At 45.3% G+C, this 23,857-nt stretch overlaps 1 long non-coding RNA gene across 1 annotated transcript; it reads right to left on the bottom strand.

The window, feature by feature from the left end:
- Nucleotides 1-12,103: 12,103 nt before the first annotated feature.
- Nucleotides 12,104-23,711, bottom strand: LOC139057686 (uncharacterized). The gene is made up of 5 exons (XR_011512988.1): nt 23,050-23,711; nt 22,035-22,140; nt 20,502-20,619; nt 17,999-18,111; nt 12,104-12,235 (listed from the first exon to the last, which is right to left on the bottom strand). It is a non-coding gene; the product is annotated as an uncharacterized lncRNA (long non-coding RNA).
- Between the last annotated feature and the right edge of the window lie 146 nt (nt 23,712-23,857).

The raw sequence follows: 23,857 nt of genomic DNA, 5'->3' as shown, positions 1-23,857 counted from the left end.
AAAATTCTGCAATGGTAAATGTGATACACGCACATACTTGTAAGCATTAAATTACCAAGCTTAGATCTGTCTCTGCAAACCTCCAATCCCAATGCCTACCTACAAAATAAGCGCGATAACAAGCCACCAATGTCCCAAAACCCACTTCACTTTCATTCTTGTAGCTGGCTCACACAAAGACACAAAGAAACTCTGAGCCTAAGACGAAACCTTTGAATTGAAAGGCAAAGTTCTCAATAACTAACAAGAAAAGTCACCACGTTGAACGTACAAACAAAAAATGAGAGGTATGCCCAATTTACTAATTACTTTCTCCTAATGAGCGCGCCATGAGGTCGCAGGCCGAAAGGCTTTGCGCTTCGCAGAGGACAGCAAAGGGTGCCAGACTTACACTGCCCTCTGGAGACACCAGCTACTTTGGGTCCCCGCAGCTTGCTGTCTCGTCCCTAAAGGGGAGGCCGTAAACGCGGGAAGAACAACCACTGTCCTCGCTGTCGCTGCCCCTTGAACCTGAGTACCTGTTCGACTGACCCGGTTTGTATACGCGTGTGTCTCAACCAGTTTGAGCATTTGAGCCGCAGCCTTGGTTGCGGAGGTGCGCACTGTTCTCTCGCAATCAGCATTTGGTGACGCCTGCATTTCTTTACCCATTACAGTGAACGAACCCTTTGCCGTTCGGCACGACGATTGGTTACCTTGTCCTACGCACTGCGGTAGGCGTCTTTTTCAAGTTTTCGCTGCGCGGAATACTTGGCTCTGTTTACCTCACGGCACTGTGTGAAAACACCTTTCCGTGTCAAGCAGTTATCTATAGTGCACCTGAAACGCCCAAGTGTTGGGCTCCTCTTCTACTCGGCCATTGCGGCATTCTGCTGTACTTTCGACAATTCCGTAGCGTCTGCGCAAGAAATTCCCTCCGAAATCACCTCTGTCTCTGGTTCTGCGATGTCCATGCTCTCCTCATTCGACAATGTCAGTGAGTCGCTTAAGTTCTGGGGCACGAGGGTCGTACCCAGCTCCACATTGGTCCCATTGGGATCGGTGGAACATGCCTCGCCTCAACAAGGAGAGCTCTCCGGGATGGCCGCTCACTCGGTTTCGGTGGACGCCTCAATTGCGTGCTCTCCAAAGCTCAAGCCCAGAGCAGTCTCCCCTTCCCTGCGCTGCTGAGCCAAATTACCTGCGCTAACGCTGAAAGCCCCTTGCTTAGCCAGGCCCTCCCCGACAGCACTGATGCAATCTCGAATCATCGTCCTTACTTTACTTGGCCGCCCCGCGATGTGGGTCTACCTTAAACGACTCCGGCATTTCGCCAATACACAGAAGCAAGAGGAAAGTCTCCAGCGACTCCTTAACCTTAACATGGCCACTGGAACCAGCCTTGTTCCCGCAAGGAACGCTTTCGGGAACGACCCCTGTTTGTACACAGGCGACTGCCTTATTCTCCGCGTGCTCTACCTCTGAGGGTTCTACTGCGCTGCATTTCCCGTGCTCTTCATTTACTGACGCGACCCCAACCCCACTTGTCGCTAAGTAGCTTCAGGAGAACGAACTCTCTGTTTCTCCTTTTGACCCTGCCGCGGGATCTCAGCCGGAATACCGAAATGCCAGAATAAATCTCCCTTAGGTCTACTGTAATTCCGGAACTCGTCATCAGAAAGGCGAGACAAGACAGCACACATGTTAACGACAAATATGCCATACAACTCAAAGGACCAGTTTTCATTATTAAGCTCAACATTTTCGTAAAGGCCAAGAAAACTTTCTATTTTTGACCGACTTTAAATACGCTCCGCCTATACCTTACCTGCTGCCCTCTAAGATTCTGCACTTTCTTGTTATTTCTTCCACCCGAATTCTGGGTTCTTCCCGTTTGCATTCCCATCCTCTCTTTTGGTCAAGCTGCTTGGGCCTCACGTGCTACAAGCGCTTTCTTCTTTTCTCTAATGCCGATTAAGCATTCCTCAAGTTCTTCCTCATCCGCCCCGATTGCCTCGATCGCAGCAATTATCTCTGGCTTTCTGTTTCTCTGTGAAATTTTTATGTTCTAGGCTGTCCCTGGTGCTTCTGTTTCTCCGCAACTACACGGCCATGACATATTCTCTCAGAATTCTCGTCAAGGTTTACTGCTATCACTTCTCTGTACTGCCTCCCCCCCCCCCCCGACACACATAAAGCTAGGTGCTATCTCTGTGTACAAGAGCTGCACACTCACCAACTTCAGTCATTATTCCTGCTGCGATCGTTCCGAAGTTGACAGCTGCCATCGCAAAGTTCCCGCACCCATTCGACAAGAATGCAGTGCGCAGATTCCTGGGCATGTGCGCCGATTTTAGGCGTTTTGTCAATGACATTTCACGCATTACGGAGCCACTAACATCATCATCAGCCTGGTTAAGCCCACTGCAGGGCAAAGGCCTCTCCCATACTTCTACAACTACCCCGGTCATGTACTAATTGTGGCCATGTCATCCCTGCAAACTTCTTAATCTGATCCGCTTACCTAACTTTCTGCCGCCCCCTGCTACACTTCCTTTCTCTTGGTATCCCGTCCGTAACCCCTAATGACCATCGGTTATCTTGCCTCCTCAACACATGTCCTGCCCATGCCCATTTTTTTTTCTTAATTTCAACTAAGATGCCTTTAACTCGCGTTTGTTCCCTCACCCAATCTGTTCTTTTCTTATCCCTTAACGTTATACCTATCATTCTTCTTTCCATAGGTCGTTGCGTCATCGCCTAATTTAAGTAGAACCCTTTTCGTAAGCCTCCAGGTTTCTTCCCCGTACGTGAGTACTGGTAAGACACAGCTAACACATTTAATCGGCGCTAACAAGCCGCTAAAGCCGCTAACACATCTAACCAAATGTGATGTCGAGTTCAAGTGGGAAACGCCGCAGGCCGACGCATTTCAAGAACTCAAACGATGCATGCAGTCGCCACCGCTGCTTGCACACTACGGCGAGGACGCCGATACCGAAGTCCACACTGACACCAGTAGCCTAGGCCTCGGTACCGTCCTATTCTAAAGGAAAAACGGACTTGAATGGGTGATATCTTATGCTATTCGGTCGCTGTCAAAAGCGGAAATATTCTACGACTGAAAAGGAATGCCTCGCCATCATTTCGGCCACATAAAAATTCCGCCCGTACCTCTATGCCAGGCCATTCAAAGTTGTCAGCGACCATCACGCGTTGTGTTGGCTCGCTAACTTAAAGGACCCTTCAGGATGGATGGCGCGGTGGAGCCTCAGACTGCAAGAATATGACGTCACGGAATATACAAGTACGGAACAAAACACACTGACGCCGACTGCCTACCACGCGCCCTCATCGATCCCCCGCCGCAAGACAGCGAGGACGACAACGCTTTCCTTGGAATTATAAGCGCGGAAGACTTCACTAAACAGCAACGAGCGGACCCGGAGCTAAAAGGCCTCGTGGAGTATTTGGGAAGGGAATGCCGACGTTGTCCCTATAGGGCGTTTAAGCGCGGGTTTTCTTCGTCCACGCTACAAAACAACCCTCTCGTGAAGAAGAACTTCTCACCAGTCCGCGCCAGCTACCTTCTGGTTGTACCGTCAGCGCTGCGTCCAGAAGTACTGCACGCCCTACACGACGATCCAACCGCTCGGCACCTCGGTTTCTCCCAGATGCTGTCGAAAATACAGGAAAGGTATTACTGGCCGCGTCTGACCGCCGACGTCGCCCGTTACGTCAAGACATGCCGAGACTGTCAGCGACGCAAGACACCATTACTACAGCCGATAGAACCTCCTTGCCTACCATTCCAGCAGATCGGGATTGATTTCTTTGGGCCGTTTCCGACGTCAACATCCGGGAATAAGTGGATCGTCGTGGCAATGGCCTATCTCGCCCGCTTCGCTGAGTTAAAGCTCTACCAAAAGGCAGCGCAGCCGAAGGGGCGAAATCGAGAACAATCTTCTGCGACATGCTGCCCCAGAAGTCCTCATCACAGACAGAGGAACGGTCTTTACAGCAGAGCTCACCCAAGCCATTGTGCAATACAGCCAGACTAGCCACAATTTTAAGTCGCTGTTAATGCGTAGCATTACATGCTGAGCCGATCGAAAAATTTCTTGTGAAGCCAGAAAAATCCTTGCTGAATACATGACGAGAACGCCCAGCTTAGGCCCATTGTGTCCTCGGTTGATAGCTGTCATGCAGAGCAGTGATAAAAGGCCCATTGTCCGCGAGGACAATGAGCAGGCCGGCGCAAAACGTTCTGCATCCGCTTCGCCTTTGCGCAAACGCCACATGTACAATAGAGGAGTTCAACCCAGGCATGAAATGCCTAAGCGTATAGTAAAAGGGGATAGCAAGCAGTATGGAATAAACGCCCGTCCAGTTAGGATGGAAGGTGAATAAAGGGGGCGACAAAAAAGCGAGAATGCACCATTCATAGAAGTAAGCACGCATGCACGTGCAGACATCCTACGTTCACTGCATTTTATGGTACTAATGGTTTCGATATGCCGCACCAGGCATCAGGCAAATAAATTAAGTGGAGCCACCCTGAACGGCAGCTGTTTAAGATAAGCGCAGCGTACTTGAGAAGAACGAGCAGCAGGCATTGCTCCGAGAAAGATGACAAGTTGTTCGAAGCCTTGTGCCTGTGTTGCGTAAGCTGTGTGATCGTTCGCTGCGGTGCTCTACAATCTCAGGGTTTCATCAATGAAACTATAACACCTCTTGACGTGGACGTGCTGAGCCCCTTACAAACCTGAAACTCCACAGCCTAACGCTCCCTACCGTTTCTGCCATGCCTCAGGACGTCGCGCAGCCCGATCCTCCTCAGGTATCTCCTGTCCTCGGCTCCGGTGATATTCGCCAATGAGATCCTCCAGTATTCAGCGGCAGCGATGACCATGACGTGAGGACTGGCTGTCGTCATAAGATCGTGTTAATGCGCATAACAAAGGGTATGACACAGCTAAACTGACTAACGTCATCTTTCATCTTTCTGGTGTCGCTAGTCTCTGATTTCGGAATTATGAATCCAGCCTTTCCACCCGGACACCGTTACCGAATTGTTTCAAAGAAGTCTTCGGTAGCCCCGCTGTGCCACGCACAACAACCCATTAGACCGTTATCATCTTACAGATGCCCAGCAGAAACCCGAAACTAGACACTCGAACGTCCCTGGGGCATATCCAGGAAATCTGGATAATTTTCGGTTTTCCATGGGATCGTCACATGCACGTGAATTGGCGTTCATACAAGCGTCCCACGAACGCCATAATGGGATATTCGGACGTCCAAGGTATGTTTAAATGTGAAATATTTAATTGCACAATCTCGACTACGTCCTAAGGACATTTTTGACAGGATGCAGGACGCTTCTGGGGCATTTCGTTTTACCAATCGTCGAAAGTACGTTTGTGGGATATTTAGTTGTGGATTTAGGTTATGCACATGGCGCCCATAATGATTATAAGTTACCATAATTGGGACGTTCCTCAATATGTGCCCTAGCAGTGCAGCAGACTTGCTGCATTTTAAATACCGTTAACAAAGTAAGCTTGGCCTGATTTTGTGTCGGCTTGTGGGGCAATTATGAAAAAGAACTGCATGGCTCGTGAAGATCCATCCCAGTGGTTCAAAAGGTGACCAAACATTTTTGCCACGCGAACGCTAATGTACCGCGAGCCAGGCCGGGAGTACAGCCCACCGCCTCTCAAGGGAGACTGCAGTGCGGCGAAGCATTGTGCACATAATTCTCTGCTTCGGTAAACTAAATACATTACATATAACTCGATAAAAATGCCCAAATTTAAAACATATATAGACATGCAATTGTACTTTTTCCTGCTAACAGAAACGAAGCTACGGAACTAAGTTCTGCAGGGTGCTGGATCGTTTGACAATCTCATTAAAATATACCCCGCATTTCAATAACAACAGTTGCAGGAAGATCACTAGTTGGATTCTCAAATGCACTCAGCATTTTGCAGTAAAGCGCATCAAGCAAACAAATAAAAATCAGTAATTGCGTCATACAAGCTTAGCCCTTAGGGGTTATTTATGACGCATGATGGTTAAAGTGCGCATGAATTAATCTGTTTACAATTACTCTTTGGGTAGCAAGAAAAAGAATTCCCAGTGGGGTCACTACGGAAGTTATCGCGAGGCATGCTGTGGGCTCACTTCCGTCGTCGCAGGCACATCAATGCAAAATTTGCTGAACAGTTCAGATATGTTAGCCACTTTAAGTTAGCAGAGCCTTTCTTCAGCCATATTTAGTAGTTACACACGCTAACACGAGGTATGCTAAAAATTTTGCAGCTACATTAGGCTTAACGAAATTACTTGAGATTATTTCAGTGGTCTTATATAGACAAACAGCTGCTGTATGATCATGCATTAATAGAGCAAATGCCCTCTGCATCCATAAAAAGTTCTGGTGAAGGTCACCAGAGCAAACTTTGACGCTTTCGCGCAGTGACGAGACCATTTCAGTTGCGCTAATAACTTGCAGATACACCTCCGCCACTAAAATAACTCTAAAATTCGTCTGCTTGGGGGTACGAAGGAAGTCAGTAGGAGGACAAATGCGGGCTGGCTCACTTCAACGGTCGCAGGCACCTAAGTTCAGTTCACTGGAAAGTTCAGAGGCATCTTAGCCCTGAAGGACGCTACTCCTGACCTTCTGCTGGCCTGCTTCAGTGGTCGCACACAGTTAAAGTACTAGAGATTTGATAGATATACTGGGCATTACCAAAGTTACGGAAGGATCACTTTATCAGTTGCAAACACGCACACTACTGGAAAGTTCACAGATACAAAAGCAGTTACAAGACACTTTCTTTGGCACAAAACCAAACTAATTTCACAGGTACTAGAAGTTTCAAGATACTTACTCTATTTGAGTCATCACAAACACAAATTTACAGTAACTGCTTACAGGCTCGAAGACCTCTAAGCAAGTAAACAGAAGCTGAAAGCGAGCTTTCCGTGGTCGCAGCCAAATACTGCTGAAGCCGTCACAGGTACCTTGGTGACTACACAATGAACTAAAGGCTTCCAGCATGCTCGCTTCAGCAGTCATAAACAGAAAAATGCATTGTACGGTTACACCCGTACCAAAACCTAACACAGGATTTGTGTGGGCTTGCTTCAGCGGCCACACAAACACAAGTTCATTCTGAAAATTCACGGGCATCAGAAAGCCTCCATGGAAGTTACCGGATGCAGAGCGTGGCTGTTTGTCCATGTAAGCAGATACAAGTAGTTCTGAAAAGATCACAGGTATCTTGGCGACTAAACATTTTACTAAACCTCGCTGCAGGGTGGCTCAGCGGTCGCAGACAACTCTATTGCAGTTCAGATGTAATAAATAATTTAGTGGGGCATTTCTGTGGACCTGCTTGAACAGTCATATAAGCAAAAATTAATCCAGGGTTCACAGACACATCGACCCATCGGAAAGTTACCACAAGCTGGGCGCAGCCTTTCATCCATGGTTGCAGATGCAGAAGAGAAGAGATCACGGTTACGCTACAAGACTTACTAGTCATCCTTCAGGGTCGGTTTCAGTGGTTACAGACCCGAAAATTCACTGTTAAAATCAGAGGTACTAAGAAAGTAGATTCCCGTGGGCTTGTTTCTGTGCTGATCATCAACGAAGGATGATGCCGACCCAAAGTGACACCATACTAATGGCAAGGACACAGCATGGCTGTAAAGTGCGCAATAAATATATGCTAGAGATATGTACCAAAATTGCTATCCACCATGTGCATGTTAACAACCTGCACTTTAACAGCAATCTGCAGGTTCGGACAGCAGCTTCCATGTGGCTTAATACAAACTCGCTGAGCTAACAGTTCTCAGAAAAGAAGTTGTAACGATTTAAACTCTGTACAAAGATAAAAAAGAATACCCCTAGTCTCTACGTCAGCATAGCTATGTCAAGTGAGCCGATAACCGTAAAAAATGTCGCAGTTTCGTCCAAAAAGCGAAGCAGCGATTGCGACAGCAAATTACCAGACAGAATTAAGCAGCTGTACCGTGTTATGGCCGCTGTAAGTTACAGTAAACCTTCGCTTCCTTGTTAAATTAACGAGCTTGATGTGCGCAAAGCCAAACATGAACACATCCCACTGACGGTAAACACGCTGCATGAACGTTGGCGTGATGAAGCGGGGCAGCAGCGGTAAGCGATCCCTTCTTACTGCTTCCAGCTACAATGCATTTCCAGAGCCAAGTTTAGGCGATCTTACACGCTAAGCTGCGCGGGGACAGGGTTCGTGAAGCCCCACCGCGGTGCACTAGCTTGGGATTTCGTCAGCAGTGTCCCTAGAGTTTCTGTCGCAATAAAAAGGCGAATGTCGACTATATAGTTTCAGCCAAAATACAATGATTATATGTGGAGGATCCAAGAGTCTCGTAATCTTATCCAGCGCGTCGCGCGCACATGTCAGCACGTACGCTGGCACAAATGATAGCAAATGCGAGAAGAATCCTAAGCTGCACGGTTGGTCAACCGCCCTGCGTGAAAGGTGCTGCCATTAAAGTACAAATTCCTGCGATACAGTTTTGTCAAGCCGAACTTCCGCAATTGTAAAGTATTATAAGATAACAGGGTTTTCCGTGCCAAAACCACGATCTAATTATGACGCACGCAGTAGTGGGGGACTCCGGAAATTCGGAGTTCTTTAAATTTTAAGAACCCCTCCTGGGGTTCTATAAATTTGCGCCTAAATCTATGTACACGGGTGCTTATGCATCTCACCGCCATCGAAATGGGGGGGCCGTGGCCTTCCATGGTTGTACCAAGTGCTCTTGCAAGCACGGTTGCGCAAAAGAAAACTCAAACGGTAGACGAAGCTTAAGCGTCACGGTAAGTTACCTGACAGAAATTTAACAGTCAAACGAGACAAACGTTCTTCATTACTAAAAAATGTATTTATGGGTTTTACGTGCCAAACCCACAATCTGATTATAAGTTTGAACCTTCTGGGGTTTTCAACGTGCACCTAAATCTATGTACATAGGTGCTTTCGTATTTCGCCCTCATTGAAATGCGGACGTGGTAGCCGGGGTTCCATTACTAAAAATACGACAACGTGTGAGGTCGAAGCAACAGTCTAATAAGAAGCGTAATCCTTTCGATGATTACAGACAGCTGAGACGTAAGCTTGACTTCGCCAAACATACTTGCAAGTATCCGAGAACATGTAGATATGCAGCAGTCCAGAAGAAGTCGCCCAAAATATCGTTATTCCCAGAAAATAACGTGTACGGAATTGTTTGACAGGAACGTGTGGGAAAATTTACGAGCGCGGCCTGCCAACTATCACGTAATGCGATCGCGATGCAAATGCCCATAAATGTTTAGTTATTTCAACCGTACGCTGTTTTATGATCGCTCTCGCAGTCTCGATTATGCAAACTCAGACAGCAGACGAAGCTCAAGCGGCGCGGTTAATCAGTGAGGGCGGGCGCTTGACACAGATTTACCAGTAAACAATGGTCGGTGACCGTTCGGATTGTATGTACACTTGAGACGCTCAATACAGATGTAGAAATTTGTATCACGATCGGAGTACTTGCTGCTCGCGGTGGTTAATTGGCCGGCCGCACTGCTCAGCTTTGCCACGCTTGTCTTTACGGTTAGTATCCGTAAAGACAAGTGTGGTAAGGTTTCACTGTTACGTACTAAAGAAATACGACCGCGTGGGAACGGGCGATTAAGTTGGCGAAACGTTTCATTCTTCACAGGCAGCCGAGGAATAAAGTTATCTTGACTTTACCACCATACTAACATCCGATCACGTGTAAGTAAGCAGAAGTCTAATAGTCACCTCAAAGTTTCGTTGTTCCAAGAAACATGCATGTAACTGTTTTGCAAGAGCGATATAGAAGTCCCAAAGACAGGGGTATTAAAATGCAGCAGCGTTGCGGTCATAACGTGCAGAGTGCAACGACCGTGATACAAATGCGTGGTACAAAACTATAATACAACGACCGTGATACAAAACCTTACGCAGTTGTGTGATTGATTGCTCTCGCAATCGCGGGTACGCAAAGAAAACGCAAATGAAGCTGAAGCAAGGCTATTCCAGACAGTGTCTGTCGGGAAGGTATTACTATTAATATTAATTTTCTTATTATTCACCACTGTTCAGGAAACACAACGGTAACTCTCGTGGACCCATGCTGTGTGCTACATGGAAGGAGTTAGCGGTTCTAAAGTTTCGCAGTAAAAAAAAAATATATTTTCGGCAGATCTGAGCACTGCGCAGAAATATAGAACAGAGTAAGCTCAGAAGCTTGCAGAAAACCAATACCATACGGCCAAACGCACCACAGCGGATGGTCAAGTGCCGATTGATGTCGCTGTCGCCGCAAACCATGGGTATATACAATTTCCGTCATTCGATTACACGCGGACACGACCCTTTAGCCGAAAAAGACTGCAGGGCAGCTAATAAAAAACAGTGGCTTCATGAACTGTCACTTAAATCTTGATAGGCGTGAGACGTACAGGCGCCGCGGAAAGGGAGCTCCAACGCGCACGACGAAAGCGTACACCTGGAACTGATAAACGTTCATGCTGGAGCTCATGATCACTTAGCACAACCACCAAGTTCAGAGAAAAAGCGTGAACTGGGCGTATGAGAGCGCGGAGCGCACCACCCAGCAACCTTCAGGCATTCCGAGCTTACAAAGAAGGACGAAGAGATCCAATAAGACGGTGGCGTTAAGTCATGTGACCAGCTACGCGCAAGTCAGTGCAAAACATGCGCGTGCATGCAACAGACAGTGCTGAGTCAAGTGGGTAAAGGCCGTCACTGCTCTGTTCTACGGCAGGGGGTTGCAGCCGTTGCTGAGGCTGCCGCGCTCGGCTTGCTCGACATGTTCGGAGAGCGCACGAGCGTAGGACACGATTGATTCGATTACGTCTTGCGGTGGGTTGTAACGCGCAGCTGTTCTCGCGCTGTGACTACCGCTTTGTGACGTTTCCTCCCGAGATGCTTGTGCAGCTTTGGTAGTTCAATGCAACTTCTCCATTTATCGTCTGCATTGGAAGCTTGATCCTGAGTGCAGCAGCTTCACGTTGCCGGCTGACTTATCTTTTCTAAACCGTGTGCGCTCAAGGCAGCCGTGGAAGAGACTATTCCCGCGATAAGATCATGTAGTACGTGTTGGATTTTGTCTGTTGGTGCCACGTATGTGACATCCCGTTTAAAGCATCCTTCGGACATCCATAGGATTAAAGTTTTCAGATTTTGTTTAGATACCAGAAGTTAAATCGTGTGGATGTCCGAAGGATGTCCTAAATAAGACATCCTGAATTGAATGTCCACACGTTATCTACAGAAAGTCCTGGCCCGGATTCGAACGTTCGGATCTAATCGTAATGGCCAGAGAATATTCGTGGTCCAATGGGAATGCTTGCCTGGTCGCGCTCAGCAAAAGGGCGAAAACTTCCCCAGCTACATTGAAGTCATAGTGGACCATCGCCGGTGCATTAATCCCGCTATGCCCGACGCTGAAAAAATAAAGAATGTCATGAAGGGCATAGAGGATGGCCCCTTCCGAGTACTCCTGGCGCAAAATTCCCAAATGGTTAAAGAAGTCCTCACCCTCTGCCAGAGCTAAGATGAATTCCGCCAACAACGCCTTACTACCCCTATTGAAAAAATATGTATGAGAATTTCACGAGAACTTCTGTACGCTATTATTGCTCCGTAGACTCGACGACGTCGTACATCACATGTGTACGAGTGGACATCGTCAATGAGCGAGATCGTTCTCGTGTGGGTATATTAAACGAGATTATTCTCGCATAGCTGTGCTTGACGAGATAGTTCTCGCACGGCGATGCGAAACGATATCGTTCTCGTTTGTGTATGCTACATGAAAATGTTCTCATTCAGCTATGCAAAATGACACCATTCTTGTTTAGCTGCATTCTACAAGTGTTCGCATTTGTGTTGAATGAGTTCTTTTGTTCACGCAATATTTTTGGTGAAGTTCCACACAGTAACACATTCTGCCAACATTGCAGCGATTAATTTCGATCACGTGAGTCGGCCGATGTGCCAGCTCAGAGACAAAGAGGACACTTTTTAGGGCCCACAATTAACACAAACCATCTTTATTTTGTATTCCGAAGCATCGTGGCCAGGTGCTTGTTCAGGTCCTTCAGCCTCCTTGCCTCCGTATCCACAGTGTTCGGCGTTTTTGAAACAGTGCTTGTATGCATCTGCACAAAAATGTAAAGAAAGCAGCCGGCCCTGTTAGATTACAACAAGCCATTGGAACTGACATGCACAATAGGTAGCTCCACTGCATAACTGATTTGGCTGGTTCTTGCATGATATTGTGTGTAAAGCGTGAACATCTCATAGAGAAACAGGAGAAAGAGAACACGGAGGCTCATGAGTTTTCTACCTACATAAATTGATATTTCAAGATTAACCACAGCAGTTGAAAGCAAGTGCTCGTCCTCGCATTGTCTTGTTCTCGTCTCTGTTAAATGTTCGTGTTTCACAAAGAATAGAAATGGCTGCAGAATTGCAATACAAGACCACTGAAATAGTCTAATACTTTTCCACAAGTATTTTACATTAAATGAACAAGTATAACCAGCACAATGCGTTGGCGGGCTAGTTGGTGCGAATCCATGAATACTTTGTTTAGCGCGAAACGACACACACAAGAAAGACGACAGGACAAGGCGCTACTCTGAACTGACAGCATTTTATTGCGTCACTCCTTTATAGACCGCTCAAACCAAAGGAACATGCGCAGTGAGCACCATGCGGTGGAGCCACCAACAACATCCGATCCAAAGAGCGCACTCATGCGACAGAATCCAAAAAACCAAATTCAGCGCTGTACAAAGTTAAGGAAAGCACACTACTGCACTGCGACTCCAATGACTTAATGAAAAATGCTTCCGATAACTCTCGGGCGGTGGTGTCACGGCTCTTTTTCAAGATCGTGGTATCAGAAAACATGGGTTTGCATTTGGACGTTTTACAATGCTGAGCCAAATGGGAACCTTTGCCTGTTGCTATGGATCATGTATGGCTTATGTTCTCTAAGGCGCTCGTTAACACAGCGGCCTGACTGCCCTACATACACTTTGCCACATGACAAGGGAATCTTATATAAACGACACCGACGCTGCATTTTACAAACTTCACATAGTTCTTTTCACAATCACGTTTTTTACTTATTTTAGAAATACGGCAGCACAACATTGACAGTTTCTGAGGAGCGGAAAACACTACCGGAATTTGGTATTTAGTGGCGACATTCTTTAGATTGTGAGCCACTCTGTGGCAATACGGCACAACTTCAGGCCTCTTCTTTTGTGTGATGCAGTTACTTTTGTGCCGCTTCCCTTTCAGTTTCTGAAGCAATACTTCCGAGACTGATGTTACCACCACACTTGGGTAACCAGCAGTCTGCAGCCTATTTAACTGTGCAATGAAACTCATGTTCGCAGAGTGATGACAAGATTGCATTAAGGAAGATTCTAAACACATCAAAGCAATGGCGCGTTTCACAGTCTTTGAGTGCGCAGACGCATAAGGTAAAAGTTCCTTACGTGCGCGTGGCGAGTACATCCGACAGGCGTGGCCTGTTTGTAAGGATAGCTGCAAATCTAAAAACTGGAGTTTACCGTCCCTAGATAGCTCATGTGTGAAAGTTAAACCTTTGCCATTGTCATTGAAAAGTGTTAAAATATCAGCTACCGTCACGGAGCATTCGTTGTTGGTCTGTTTTATCACAACAAGAAAATCGTCAACATATCTAAAAATTTGAACCGAGTGATTGTTTAAGGCACTCTTAAGAGTGCGGTCGACAAAAGATAAAAAAATATTACAAAGAGCAGGCGCCACACATGAACCAATACACACACCATTTTTCTGGATAAAAAGGTTATTTTCGAACAGGATAAAAGTTGCACTTAAATAAAATTCAAGAAGGGACATGAAACCTTCTGAAGACAACCCGGTGGCATTGCAAAAATCTACCTCGCCACTTTCTTCGATGCACGTCATCACACTGCGAAATAGCTCATCATGCGGTATTGAATAGTAAAGATCTTCGACGTCAACAGAAAAAATGTCGGCTACTGAATGGTTGTCTTCCAGAAAGGAAACAACATCGAAAGAATCCTTTATGCCATAAGGATCATCAATAGTTAAATGCTTCAACTGTTTTTGCAAAAAGCGGCTAACCAAAACCTGCCAATAGTTGTTTTCACTGACTATTGTACGGAAAGGCACATCCGGTTTGTGTGTTCTTGCAGTGAAAAAAAAAAACATCTAAAGCAAGTACCTTACATTGTTTACCATTTTTCACAATCTTGGTGAGGCCTATATTTTCCAACAAAGAAATGGCTTTGCGTTTTACCTTCTGAGCTTTCTCATTTGCCAGAATGAAGTGTTTGTTGACAGCCTCAATGGCTTTTTTGTTGAAGACAGCAGACGGAGCTATCACAAACCCGCCCTCTTTGTCACTCAGTAACAGCCGCAGTTCATTGTCTCTAAAGAAAGATACTGTCCTTTTGATCACAGCTGTCGAAGGTGGCGCGCTCCCAGTGGCGGTCCTACGAAGGTTGTCCACCCTATCGAGGAGGCACCGCTCCTGGTCCTCTAGTTCTGCTTTCCTTGCGATGCGCCTGTTCAAAGCCAGTAGCTCATGTGCAGGAATTCTTGGTTCCGTGCTGTACTTCGGCCCATTCTTTAGCAATGCAGCAACTTCGTCAGGAAGCCTGACGTCACCGAGTACCTGGAAACCAGCGGTGACCGGTTGCGTTTTTTCTTTTCTGCACGGTAGTCTGGACCGGAGGAGTAACAGCAGCTTTGTCCACCAGAATTCTGTAGTCCAAGTTGATAGAAGTCTGTAGAAACGAAACTTCTTCTAGGCCACAATAGGTGCATCGCGCGAGTAGCACACAGCTCTCAACCAGTCGTACAGAAGGCGTACCTGCCCCCAAATTTCAGAACGAAGAATCCGACACATTCGCCGCACGTGACCGACGGAAGGCCTGACGTTCCCGAAGAGACTCGCCACATCTTGAGGAACATGTCCATTCTTCATGCAGAACGTAAGCATCCTTGCACGGCACACAGCAAAAGCTATGTGACTGACCAGAACAGCAGGATCAGGAGACAAATATCAGTGGGCCCTGATATTTGTGTGTCTGTGTCATAGGCCTCACCAAGATTGTGAAAGATGTAAAACAATGTAAGCTACTTGCTTTAGAGGTTTTTTCACTGCAAAAACGCACAAACCGGATGTGCCTTTCCGTACAATAGTCAGTGAAAACAACTGTTGGCAGGTTTTGGTTAGCCGCTTTTTGCAAAAACAGTTTAATCATTTAACTATTGACGATCCTTATGGCATAAAGGATTCTTTCGATGTTGTTTCCTTTCTGGAAGACAACCATTCATTAGCCAACATTTTTTCTGTTGACGTCGAAGATCTTTACGATTCTATACCGCATGATGAGCTATTTCGCAGTGTGATGATGTGCATCGAAGAAAGTGGCGAGGTAGATTTTTGCAATGCCACCGGGTTATCTTCGGAAAGTTTCATGTCCCTTCTTGAATTTTATTTAAGTGCAACTTTTATCCTGTTCGAAAATAACCTTTTTATCCAGAAAAATGGTGTGTGTATTGGTTCATGTGTGGCGCCTGCTCTTTGTAATATTTTTTTATCTTTTGTCGACCGCGCTCTTAAGAGTGCCTTAAACAATGACTCGGTTCAAATTGTTAGATATGTTGACGATTTTCTTGTTGTGATAAAACAGACTAACAACGAATGCTCCGTGACGGTAGCTGATATTTTAACACTTTTCAATGACAATGGCAAAGGTTTAACTTTCACACATGAGCTATCTAGGGACGGTAAACTCCAGTTTTTAGATTTGCAGCTATCCTTACAAACAGGCCACGCCTGTCAGATGTACTCGCCACGCGCACGTAAGGAACTTTTACCTTACGCGTCTGCGCACTCAAAGACTGTGAAACGCGCCATTGCTTTGATGTGTTTAGAATCTTCCTTAATGCAATCTTGTCATCACTCTGCGAACATGAGTTTCATTGCACAGTTAAATAGGCTGCAGGCTGCTGGTTACCCAAGTGTGGTGGTGACGTCAGTCTCGGAGGTATTGCTTCAGAAACTGAAAGGGAAGCGGCACAAAAGTAACTGCATCACACAAAAGAAGAGGCCTGAAGTTGTGCCGTATTGCCACAGAGTGGCTCACAATCTAAAGAATGTCGCCACTAAATACCAAATTCCGGTAGTGTTTTCCGCTCCTCAGAAACTGTCAATGTCGTGCAGCCGTATTTCTAAAACAAGTAAAAAACCTGATTGTGAAAAGAACCACGTGAAGTTTGTAGAATGCAGCGTCAGTGTCGTTTATAAGATTCCCTTGTCATGTGGCAAAGTGTATGTAGGGCAGCCAGGCCGCTGTGTTAACGAGCGCCTTAGAGAACATGAGCAATCCATACCAACAGGCACAGGTTCCCATTTGGCTCAGCATTGTAAAACATGCAAATGCAAACCCATGTTTCGTGATACCACGATTTTGAAAAAGAGCCGTGACACCACCGCCCGAGAGTTATCGGAAGCATTTTTCATTAAGTCACTGGAGTCACAGTGCATTAGTGTGCCTTCCTTAACCTAGTAAAGCACTGAATTTGGTTTTTTGGATTCTGTCACATGAGTGCGCTCTTTGGATCGGATGTTGGTGGTGGCTTCACCGCATTGTGCTCACTGCGCATGTTCCTCTGGTTTGAGCGGTCTATAAAGGAGTGACGCAATAAAATGATGTCAGTTGAGAGTAGCGCCTTGTCCTGTCGTCTTGTGTGTGTCGTTTTGCGCTAAACAAAGCATTCATGAAGCATAACCAGCTCATGCAAGTGAATACACAGATTTCACAGCTTTTTGCTACCGCACTGCGGAATATGCAGATGGAAAACACTGCATAGATGCCAGTGCAGAATTGTTTATAGGAAAGATTAATGCACCTTTAATACCACTATAGAAACTAAATGACAGTTTTTGTTAGCATGTTAGAGCACTCAATATGACCAGCTTCTATTACATAACATTTCAGCTGCTGTCTGGCCCTGCTCCCGATACTGCACTGGTCAAACATAGGTGCAACCACACTCTTCAATGGCTTTTTGTATTATTGCGTCAGCTTTTTAAGGCTAATTTTAGCCCCCCCCCCCAGTTATCTGGGAGCCGTTGCATCACAGTGACGACAGCTGAGACAAGGATCTGTTTGTACGACAAGGTTAATCTTCCTCTTTTGCTTACTTAAACCTCCCCTCACTTTACTAATTATGTGGCACAGCAACACAATTGTTATATGCCGCCTCTTTAAAAATGCCTAATTTATTGTACAGGCAGAAATAGCTTCGCTAACCGCAGCACTACTCAATTTTCATTAAAAAGAATATCTTACTCCTGAAGCAGTGCAACAACTACAGCTACCAAACTGGTTGTTTGCTGGTGCAAAATATTAATAAGCTTACCGGCTAATGTAAAAACTACAATATTTTTATCGTCATATCAGCATTCATAGTAGCCATGCCATGTCTCGCATTCGCAGTTGTGCAAGCAACATGCATTGCCGATTTATCTGTTAGCATTGCCCTTTCGCTTCTCGCTTGATATTGCTGGGCAAGCAGTCAAACTGGATAGTTAGACACTGCCTGTCACCTCCTTACCTTCCTTATGAATTGTGCATTAAATGAGGATTTTTTCTTGGTGAAACAGTTCTAGTTTGAGGCCTAAACAAGCTCCAAGGGAGTTTGCATTTAAGGAGTGTAACCATCCTCTGAAAACATGTACATGAGGAACACTGCAGAAAGAGCACTTCAAAAAAAGAACACGAGTGTATTTATCCCCAAGGCCAAACCTTGTGTCTTCTTAAATATTTATCAAGTCAAACTCAAAATTGGTACTGAGGTGCAAGGTGTCCACAACATATTACCTTGTGAAAGCACAGTGGTGCCTGGATGTTGTGGGACCAGCTCGGACGTGGAGATCAGCACTGATCAGCAACACTGCAGTCTCCTTACAGCTTTTCTGCAGGCCCAGCCACACCTGCAATAAAACAAGTGAGCTTGGTGCCACAAAGTACTGTATTTACTCGCATAATGATCGCATTTTCTTGTAAAAAAAAAATGGTCACAAATTCAGGTGTGTGATCATTATGCCGGTTAAATTTCCCGCAAAAAGAATTTTTTTCATCCCGCGTTTGCTGCGGGATGGCAATAGGTCAAGAAATAAGTGGCTGCCACTGTATGTAGTGCGGGACACCGAAACAAAAGTGGCGGCCAGCATAGCAAGCTGAAAACACCAAATGCGCCGAACGCGATTTTTTTTTTCTCTCGAGTACATTACTTGCATTGAAAGTTTCTTCCATATCAGTAATGAATAATATCGTTAATATCGGTAAGTTTGTGGCAATAACGTCACCATGTCCACTATGAGGGGGCAGAAACAGATGGGCACGCTTAGCTGCCAGTGACATAGAAAGACACGGCGGGCATGCTGCAGAAACTGCGGCATTTGTCTTCACTACTATCCTAATACAGCACGTTTGTGCTAAGGGTGGGCAAATATCTTAGCTGTGTTACAAGTGTCGGCGTATGGATAGGGTACACTTCTAACGTATCAGTGTAAACGTGGCTGCTATTGTTGCCGCTCGTGATTTGTTGCGTGCCCACGAGTGCAGATGAGAAGAATCGAAAGGCATCTTTTTTGTTGCTGTTGACCACAACCATTACAAAGCCTACACATAATAAAGGCAATTTTGGTTGTAGCTTTTTTGTCATGGAAGTGCGGAAAGTAATGAAAGGAATGAAAACGAGCATCTGCTTAAAAATGTTTGGTGCGTGCAGACCACTTGGTTTATCTTGAAGAGTTGTTCGCGTAGCATTCGGCAGATGGTAAGCGCGATCATTAATAGCTAGACTTGGCACATGACATATCGCTGCAGCAAGTTAGGGGTGCAATCATTACACAGGAAATAAAAAAAATCGAATTTGGACGACAAAATTCAGGGCTGCGATCATTACGTGAGTGCGATCATTATGAGAGTAAATACGGTAAATATAGAAAGTGACACTGTGAACAAAGCAATACTTATTAGGTATGAAATGCTGATATTCGCCCGTAGAAAGCTTTAAGTAACAAAGCCTGGAAGATAAGAAAAATGCAATGTATGGGCCATCTGTACAAGAACATTAATCAAAGGTCCCTTCATTTTTTAGTCCCTTCTCCTCCTCATGCATAGATGGCAGTCAGGTTAAGTAAACTGGACCAGATTGCCACATAGTGTAAGCAAAGGTGGTCACTTTGTGGGCCAATTATGATACAATAGCACAACATGCATCCCTACAGTTGTTTTAATGTGTTCCGTAATGCTAGCCACCTTGTAGGCCCTACAGTGTCAAAGCATCCATAACTTTAACAGCGTTACCCAGTAGGGATAACCAATAAGTGTCCACAGCATCACAACTCAGCATATCTATCAGGAGGCTTTCGTTACACTTTTACAATTCTCCTCTTATGGCTTCATCCCAATTTTTGTCAATACAAGCTTGAAGCCTCTGCACAATCTGAATGCACCAGGGCACTATAGAAAATACCACCTCTTCCTACCCAATTCCATGTTTAACATAAGACTGGAAAGTTCACTATCATGTGCAGAACAAGCCAAATTGTTCTGGAATCAAGTAATCTTCCACTACCTGTGAAAAAAAAGCATGCAAGAAAGAGTACGTCGAGCACAGGGGTGTTGATGGATATTAAATACCACTGTCGTGCAGTAGACACCACGTCAACAAAACAGGCCAATGTATAAATGACTGGATCTGCAACCATGTCAACTGAATGCTCAAGTCATTTGGTGGTGCAAAGCTCACTTGCATTATTTTGTTTGAAAACTATGCAACTGTGGCAATGTGTTACGAGCATAGGGCTGGCAAGATTTGTGAGCCTTTCCTTACATGTGTTACAGAGAATCTGCGAGTTGGCTTGCCCTCCAGTGGATTATCAGATAGCAAGACTGCTTATTTATCATTGTAAAACAAGTGTCATAGTAGCCATGCTTCTTTTCGCAGTTGTGTGAGCAACATACATTGTCGATTTATCTGTTCTTGCCCTTTCACCTCTCACTTTATATTGCTCTGCAAGCAGTAAAATTGGATGGCTGTTAGACTGTTATGTCCTGTCACCTCCTCACCTTTCTTATGAATTGTGCATTAAATAAGGCTTTTTTCTTGGTGAAAGAGTGCTACTTTAAGGCATAAACAAGTTCCATGGCAGTTTGCATTTAAGCATCCTCTGAAAACATGTACATGAGGAACACTGCAAGAAGAACGCTTAAAAAAAAGAACACGAGTGTATTTATCACCAAGGCCAACCCTTGTGTCTTAGCATATTTCTCAAAACTGATACTGAGGTGCAAGGTGTCTATATCATATTACCTTGTCAATGAAGCAAAGCACAGTGGTGCCTGGATGTTGTGGGACCAGCTCGGACGTGGAGATCAGCACTGATCAGCAACACAGTAGTCTGCTTACTCTTTCTGCAGGCCCAGCCACACTTGCATTAAAACAAGTGAGCTTAGTCTCACAAAAGTATAATATAAAAAGTGACACTGTGAACTAAGTAATTCTTATTAGGTATAAATAGGAATGAAATGATATTCGCCCATAGAAAGCTTTGAGTTAACAAAGCATGCGAGATAAGAAAAGTGCAATGTATGAGCAATCTGTGCAAAAACATAAATCGAAGGTCCCTTTTTTCGCTTCTCTCCTCGTTTTCGTGCATAGATGGCAGACAGGTTAAGTAAACTGGACCAGACTGCCACGTAGCGTAAGCAAAGGTGGTCACTTCTTCGGGGAGCAGCCTGTAGGCTGCTTCTTGAAAGAGTATTAGAAAATGCAAATAATGCATATATGCATTATTCACAAGAGGCCTTGTTTCTCTCAGAATGCCACAGCCAATCACATATGTCAAACTGACCATTTTAAAATGCATGAAAAGTACAGCATAGCTTTGAGGGTACCCCAAACTACTGAAATTCACATCAGCCAAGTTCAGCAGACAACACCATAATCAAGCCTCTAGAAGTTGTGCATATTATTGCAAGTTGACAGAATAATGAGGAAGAGAAGGTGAGGGAGATGGTGCCACTATAGCATAGTTCAAACTCTATCCCACATCATGTGCAGAAGGGCAAAGAATGCGCAGCTTTCAGTTATACTCTCACCTGTGACAACTGCACCAGGTTTACTGACATGCGTAACAAGCAGTATGTGATACCACGTTATTGCATCCTGCAACTGATGTGACATCAGAGATCAGCTTCAAGCTTGACGCTAAGCTATACTAGGGACACATAATGAACTGGCTACATTAAAATCTAAAGCAAAAGTGTTGAACATTGTTTGCCAGCCTGTGCACTTCATATTTTACAAAAATTCTAGACAGAAATCCTGTGTTGGAAAGACAGCACGCACTTTCCTAAAGCTTTCTCTCAGCATCCACACTTTTCTATGCATACATTATTAACCATTATTTACCTTGACACACTGTACACAAGCAGCACACTTGGAAAAGCAGAAACTAACATGTTTTTAGATCAGTGAGTTTTTCTCAGTGCTTTTGTTGCTGCAAACTTAGCCTGCTTCTGGAACGTATCTTAATGAACTTACCTAAAGCAAGTGTCCCTTTGCTAATTTTATTAGGGATTTTTCATTGCTAGCAATTAAGAAAGCAAAGCGCCAGGACTATTTTTTACGTGCGTTTTCGCAATCCTATGCCACCCCATTTCTCAGCAGCTTTAGAACATCTTCACTAATAAAACTTCGTTCTCATTACTTAATGGAACATTAGTAAAATTGTAGAATAGCAAGAATTTATAAATTGCATGAGAGACTCAGAAAAGTTGACAGGTGCCAAATACACGAACAGACCCTAGAACACATAAATGGCTGTGACCGTTTAGTACGTACCTTGTCAAAGCAGGCAGATCAGATGCTTTGTCGTGCTGTTCAAGCTGCATAGTGCCGCAGCCTATGTGGTGCAGAGATGCCTCCGTCTCAGGAAATTGTGACATCCCTAAACAATAAATGTTCAGTTTATTGTGATCACTGCTGAAACTGCAAACTTGTGATTTGACAACATCGCGTCAAATTGGGGAAGGCTCTCGTACAGCCAGCTACATGAAGCTGCATCCGCTTAGAGAAATTAAATATTTCATTCTTACATCACAGGCGGTTATTCAACGTGTCAAAGGCACGAAAACAAACAACGCTAAACACAAGAAATACAGGTTGCCTTGGCGACAACCTATAAGCATCAAAGTTTGCATCCAAGCTAAAATCTTCTCACGAGTCAGATCATTTGGATGCCGTCGCGCGTTAACGTTAGCTGTGAAAACATTTGCGCAACACATCAACGTACTTCTAGAATTGTCTATACGATTTCTTGCTGAGAAATTACGTATAGAAGCAGTAACATTTCCTGCTTGAATTTTTTGCCCGTTCAGACGAAGCGATGACCCGGCGCTAGCATACTTCATAACAAAAAGAAAATAAACAATAGATGAAGCACTTAGAACATTAACCTCGCGGTAATTTTCGTGAAACTTTTTGCTAAATGTGCACTCCGATATCGAACGAACATTAGGAAATCACTGTTATTGTTCTTGCAGCTGTACTAATCATCTTCTGCTGCGCATGACAAGGTACAGTGCTCACGGAATGAAACGCGACACGGAGCATTTAGTAAAGCCCTGCAAACGTGCAAAGTGCGCGAGAGAACCATGTCATGTCGCAAGGAATTTGGTGACCAAAGGTGACGAGGACTCCGATGTACGTGTACGCACCAAAATTACGTCGATGTGACACGAACTACAGCCGGTGAAAACGAATATATGCGCATTACTAAGCCCTAAATTGACGCGTTTCATTCCGTGAGCACTGTACACTACATGAACCATAAGAATGTGCAAGGCGCCGGACTTACCGTCTGAGGCGAGCGCTCCTTCGTGTCCGTTCACGCGCATCGACTGCACCAACAGTCCGTCCAGCGTAGTGTTGAATTGCGGTGAACTACAGCACGCGATAGCACAACTATCAACACATTCTTCCGTGCACTGTGACCCGATGCGGGAGCGGCGAGACAAAGAAGCGCGAATTGACCGCACTACGATAATCAACAACGGCGCACCGCAAGAAACATACAGCGAGCTAATAGCGTTGCACAGGCCCCAGGGCTTAGTGATCGTTATTTCACACAAAAAAAGGAGCACATGTTCTCTAAGCACCGCGTAAATATGATCAAACGATCAGCACCACATCGGCCGCCCGCCGCAACAACGCCTATAGAGCGATGGCCTATAGTCCTCTTTAAGTACGCCAATTCCTCGGCTATGCGCACCATGCAGCCCGCTGCCGTTCCCGCCACCGCAGCACTGCCATCGACCTCCGCGCCAAGCATCCGAGCGTCGTCTGCTATAGCCTGGCACAGTTATGGTTGTTAGTCGCGGCACTCGGCATTTACATGGTGCTCGCTGAATAAAGCAGCCGTTATTTCTTTCTGTTGTTGTTTAAGCTGAAGTATAATATTCTACAGACACCATACCTGAGAGTGCACGTCCGAAGAAAGTGAGATGGAAAATAAGGTGGGCCTACAAACCAAAGTGCACACGCAATGTTAACGCTTAGTGACCCACACGTCGCCGGTACTGGCGTCTCCATGAGCGCAAAACTTGGACCGGACGCAAAAGACCTCGACCGCCAGCCACGTGCCCGAGGACAGTTACAAGGCACAC

Source organism: Dermacentor albipictus, chromosome 3 (genome assembly GCF_038994185.2).
Source record: "Dermacentor albipictus isolate Rhodes 1998 colony chromosome 3, USDA_Dalb.pri_finalv2, whole genome shotgun sequence".
Lineage (NCBI taxonomy): Eukaryota > Metazoa > Arthropoda > Arachnida > Ixodida > Ixodidae > Dermacentor > Dermacentor albipictus.
This window is presented reverse-complemented; position numbering and strand designations above follow the sequence as displayed.